This window comes from Gadus morhua, chromosome 8 (assembly GCF_902167405.1).
Source record: "Gadus morhua chromosome 8, gadMor3.0, whole genome shotgun sequence".
In the NCBI taxonomy this organism is placed as follows: Eukaryota; Metazoa; Chordata; class Actinopteri; order Gadiformes; family Gadidae; genus Gadus; species Gadus morhua.
The window spans coordinates 5,087,093-5,092,974 of record NC_044055.1 but is presented as its reverse complement, the minus strand read 5'-3'; positions in this window follow the sequence as shown (position 1 = coordinate 5,092,974).

Below are 5,882 nucleotides of genomic sequence, written 5' to 3'. Positions count from 1 at the left end.
CACTCCCAAAACACAAATTCTAACAAATTACTTTTTTATAATCCAAATATAATCCATCTGGTCCAGCAGGAATAGCTTTCTCAAGAGGGCGTTTGTTTTTTATCCTGCCCGCTTAAATGTAAGATAATGGTGTCGCAGTTTTACTAAGAGCCTGCCAAACAACTCTCACACATGCACAGACACACACACACACACCACTGAGAATGTAATGAACACGATTTAGCAACCGCAGTGGCATCGCAGGAAAATATGAAATTAAACTACCATTGCTCCCCCAGTATATTTCAATAGCCTGTGTCTTCACGCATCTTATTTAGGACACCGCCATTACTTCAAGTGGGAAAAACCATCATCTTGTCTCATAAAGACGACCATCTCGTGCAATATAAGTTCACAAAATCACATGATTGGCCATACATGTATGAAATACGTCACTACGATTGACATACGGAGATGGTAGAAGTTAATAGTGAGTGGCAGAGTTGGGAAATATTCCCAAGGCTTTGTGTGAATATTAGAAGCCTGTTTCTACCGTTCTCTCTCTTATTACATCACAAAAACATAATTTGTCTGAAACTAAAATAAATTATAACTCCTTCACTGAATTTCAGCTTGCAGTCCAATACCGAAGATAAGACGAAACAATAAATGCAAAAAAAGGAAATTTTGTTGTGTACGACTGAGAGGTTGGTTCGATTGAGTATTTCATGTTTTAGTTTTGTCCGCCTGACTGGCGAGGAAAGAATGACAGCGGGGTGTCGTCTGCTAACACGTCTTTAAATAGGCTAGCGTTCACGGCAATTATGCTTACAGTCGCTTTAATCGCTCACATAATGTAGTCCGCCACTTACAGGAGCTGATGTCACAGATACAGTAGAACGAGTTACATGTGGCGATAATCAGAGAGCCCAGCGAATCAATGTCATGGCTGGCGTGCTGATGCTGCTCTCAGAAGGCATTGAACACACGACCCGCGCAGGGCCTCGAGTTTGGGGGGAAATTAAAGTGACAGTCGTTGAATGGAGTGTTATGAACAAAGGCCACCGCAAAGTCACACACACACACACACACACACACACACACACACACACACACACACACACACACACACACACACACACACACACACACACCTGCATGCACACACACCTGCATGCACATACACGTATATACGCATACCAATGGGTAGGAAAATATCAAAGTAAATTTGCATTTATTAAAAAGGTTACATAATGGGTCATACTGGGGGGAAAAAATAATGAATTTGACACTATTTCAGGGACACGGAACATAATGTTTTCGATGCCAATATGTTGCTTGTCCTCAAAGGATTCAGAGCTATACTACATCTCTCATGTGAATTGCTTTCATGCCAAGTCATATTTATTCCTCTCATTAGTTGTGCCTTTAAAAAAGTTATCTAGCCATGAACCGTCCACTATCAAACATGAAATATATTAATATAGCACAATTGTTACATTGTTAAATTGGCGGACATTTTTACGTAACACACAGTGATGCAACATAAACAAAAGGCAACAAATCGCTAGCAACGCAATAAACTCAAGACAATTTCCGAAATTATGCAGAGCAAGTAAAACACATCAAAAAGACGCCCATAAAACGACGCCCATAAAAATAGAAGGAACACATAAAAACACAAATAAAGATTTTTACAAACACAGTGTGCCAATTAAATCCGATCACATTGTTGACCTTCCCCCCTTCGGCAATCCAGCTCTGGCTTTCTGTGAGTTTCAAGGCCCATGATTCCCACTCAATACGGATACAGTGCACACTGTGTCCATAGCGATGCACGTCACGCTTGACCTTCTACCGGCGTAATAACTGTGTACGTGTGAGCTTGTGTTGTTCTGTAAACCGTTCATTATGTTCCCCTCCGCTTTCGCACTGCATTGTTTCAGAAGACCGCTTCCTACCGCCTGTTCTCGGGAGCGGTTTTCTCAACTACATCTCTCCCACTGGTTCTACAACACTCAGGTACTCAGACACTCCAACATCGGCACTCGCCCGAGAGGTTATTATCTAGCTGTCAGGGACAGTAGTCTCTGGAACACTGATGGCAAAAGAAATCCAAAATGGGAACAGTTTTTTCCTGGTGATTTTAGGGTTGATTGTGTCATTTCATTAAATAGGAATAGTAGGCCTTACTGCTTATCATTTGACTTAATGCGGAATAAAGTTTTGGAGATGGATTCCGTTGCAAAAATACGGCTACGGACTAGAAATCACATCTGAGTCTCCGGCTCCAGTGAAAACCTTCTTCCTATCCATTTATAGTTGACTGCCGAGGTTGGCTTCACCCTTAATCTGCTTCACTTCCTCTGCCTTCATTATTTATGTAACGGAAGGGGGAGAAGCCAGTTGAGGTTGTCAATAGTGAAGCAAAACAGGATCTCTTAACTAAAAAAAGACAACCTCTACCCAGTGTTCTTTAGTGTGTGAGAGATCAGGAGAGAGAACGCTATACGTCTGCTCTCTCGCTCTTCGTCTGCCCGACTTCACACACTCCAACTCCCGTTTGAAGTGAAGAGGAGGAAGAGGACAGTGGCAAACTTGGCAAGGCTTCGTCTCGTCCAATAAAACTTGACTGATGTGGGCCTTTTAAAAATATTAAACTACTACACACAGAACTTCTACCGAGTCAAAAGTAAGGTGCTGTGTTTTTTTCCGCGGTTCAGTGTGAACTCAAAACCTCCAGCATGCTCGGGACCTGCGCGGTGTACGACTTCTGTTTTGTTTCCTTATCTGGAAACTTCAATTTAATTATTTTTTTTACCAAAAAGGTCTTGACTCAAGGCTTCGCTGGAGATGTTTAACATTCTGTTGTCAACAGAACGTGGCTGGAAAAAGGAAACATCAGAAGGCATCTCTTTTAAAGGACTATGGCATTCATCTCCTCTCTGAAAGTAGAAAAAGCTGTTTGCTGCAGCGCATCCTGTACTTATTGAACCAGGTCTCCGTGAATATGCTTTGCAAATGTCGCTGTGATGGCGTGCCTGCAGGTTCTAATAGCATCGTCTGGCCGCCATCAGCAGACGAAACGCACCGCCGTTCACAAAAGCACCACGTTTAGTTTTATAGGGCCTAAAAAAAAATGTTGTTTGGTTCCGGTTTCCGACCGACCCTGTCAATATATGTGCGACCCAAATTATTTTATGAGCTTTATAAAAAATAAATAAATAAAATAAAAAAAAAAAATTGATGCAAACTATGATTACGTTTTTGTACAGCACCTCTTCATTCTGTACAAGGATGAGCGAATTTTCGCGTTTTTAAATGAAAACAACCTACCTATCATTCGCTGCCGCTGGAAAAAATAAAATAAAAAAATAAAATAAATTCCCTACCTACCCATGACCTCAACTGACAACCAACAGGAACCAAACTTTTTTTTTTTTAGGCCCAGCCCTCAATCGGACCAGGACATTACCATACACTTGTTATTTTAGATCCGACAAAGGAAAGCTGAAGAATTACGTATTGTCATATTTTGTTAGCATTAGCATACATTTTAACCTACGTTGTACTATATTTGTAAGCTTTGGCTACACAGCAAAGGTAAAATGTTCATCTTAAATCCATTATTGGAAGACGGTGTTAGAGAATTGAGAAAATGTAAATGTTATCCACTGTAATATTCACAAAGAAGGTTGGCGGAGGCAGATAGGAAAATACAAAAAAGACGATGACATTGCTCATAATGTCAGGTACTTAGTTGGCAGAACAAATGCACATCTCTATTGGGGGAGAAGTGATTTATGATTCCACCGCCACCTCGGTAAACTCTAGACTCCTGAATAACACAGCATACTGTAAACGAATTGTCCTTGAACCCTCTTGATTCTCAAAGATCACTGCCGGCTTCTCCCTGGTGGATTTTCTCGGGGTTTACCGGAGTTTAATGCACCATTAAAAAAAGCTCCAGCTGGAAAAGTGAGCAGGAACATGGTTAACGGTCTCACAAAGCCCCCCTGAAGCCCATCTCTGTCTGTGACCAACCTCACGCAGAGGGGAGAGACGCCTCTCTCTCTCTCTCTCTCTCTCTCTCTCTCTCTCTCTCTCTCTCTCTGTATGTCTCTCTCTCTCTCTCTCTCTCTCTCTCTCTCTCTCTCTCTCTCTCTCTCTCTCTCTCTCTCTCTCTCTCTCTCTCTCTCTCTGTATGTCTCTCTCTCTCTCTCTCTCTCTCTCTCACTCTCTCTCTCTCTTTCTCTCTCCCTTTTTCTCTCTCCCTCTCTCTCTCTGTATCTCTCTCTCTCTCTCTCTCTCTCTCTCTCTCTCTCTCTCTCTCTCTCTCTCTTCTCTCTCTCTCTCTCTCTCTCTCTCTCTGTATGTCTCTCTCTCTCTCTCTCTCTCTCTCTCTCTCTCTCTCTCTCTCTCTCTCTCTCTCTCTCTCTCTCTCTCTCTCTCTCTTCTCTCTCCCTCTTTCTCTCTCTCCCTCCTCTCTCTGTATCTCTCTCTCTCTCTCTCTCTCTCTCTCTCTCTCTCTCTCTCTCTCTCTCTCTCTCTCTCTCTCTCTCTCTCTCTCTCTCTCTCTCTCTCTGTATGCCTCTCTCTCTCTCTCTCTCTCTCTCTCTCTCCCTCTTTCTCTCTCCCTCTCTCTCTCTCTCTCTCTCTCTCTCTCTGTATGTCTCTCTCTCTCTCTCTCTCTCTCCCTCTTTCTCTCTCTCTCTCTCTCTCTCTCTCTCTCTCTCTCTCTCTCTCTCTCTCTCTCTCTCTCTCTCTCTCTCTCTCTCTCTCTCTCTCTGTGACCATGCGTTTTTAAAATAGCTGTCCGATTTAAAGTCTCACCGTGGCCAAAACGAGCATCCAAATGAGGTTGTCGATGGGTTGTTTGTCGTTTATATTTTCTGTTGACATTAGGCCTGAAATGGTTTATATGTTTTTGACTATTTTCTGACAGGCTGGAAAAGATATCCAGGACATTTTGGAGTTTTATCTTTTCTGAGGCGGCAGCCAATGTGAGAGCAACCTCGATAGTCAAAGAAGATTCATATCACGAGAGAGAGAGAGAGAGAGAGAGAGAGAGAGAGAGAGAGAGAGAGACTGTCAGGGTGTGTCTGTTGGTAATGTCGGTGTTTGAAGGAATACAAATGATGTCCTTGGGCCATAGTATTTGCAGTCAATCTTTTCTCATGAGGTAGGCTCATGCACGCAAGGACGGCTGAATATTTGGTATTAAGTGAGGGACGAAGTATGTGATTGAATGAGTGTGTCCTTGAGTGAGGGAGTGAACGAATGAGTGAGCGAGCACTCATGGAAGGGAGTGAACGCCCAGTAAACGAGTGAGCCAGTGAGAGCGTGAATCTCCTCAAAGGAGCGAAGGAGTGAGCACACAAGTCACAGAGTGAGTGAATGAACGAGGGGCTGTGTCAGTGAGCAAATCTGCAGTGGGAGGATTGAGGACGCGTGGGTGAACAACTGAGTGAAGAGAGGGGAAAAAGGCCCAAACACGAAAAACACAGTAATCTATATATGCATTCGTTTGAGTCATAAAACAAGCCTTTTTTTTGGCAAACGGCAGCACATGGCGTCGCTAACGCCCTGATTAATCGAGGCCCCTCGGCTGTCACGGCCTTAAAGAGAGCAAAACATTAACAACCCCAGTCGGAGGAGTAGGATTAGAACGTGATAAAAAAATAAGATCCTCCATTGCCAGATGTGTTTAAATCAAGAGTAGACTTGTGAGTGAGTGGGGGGTGGGGGTGGGGTGGGGGGGGGGGGGGGGGGGGGGTTATCAGACAAGCAGCCAGGAGCCCACAGCAGTCAGAGGCCCTTGATGGCTGAACAACAATCTCCCACGAAGGAAGCCCCAGCGGCTATGCCTACCACAGGAAATGGCAGCGGGCCTAAACAATTAC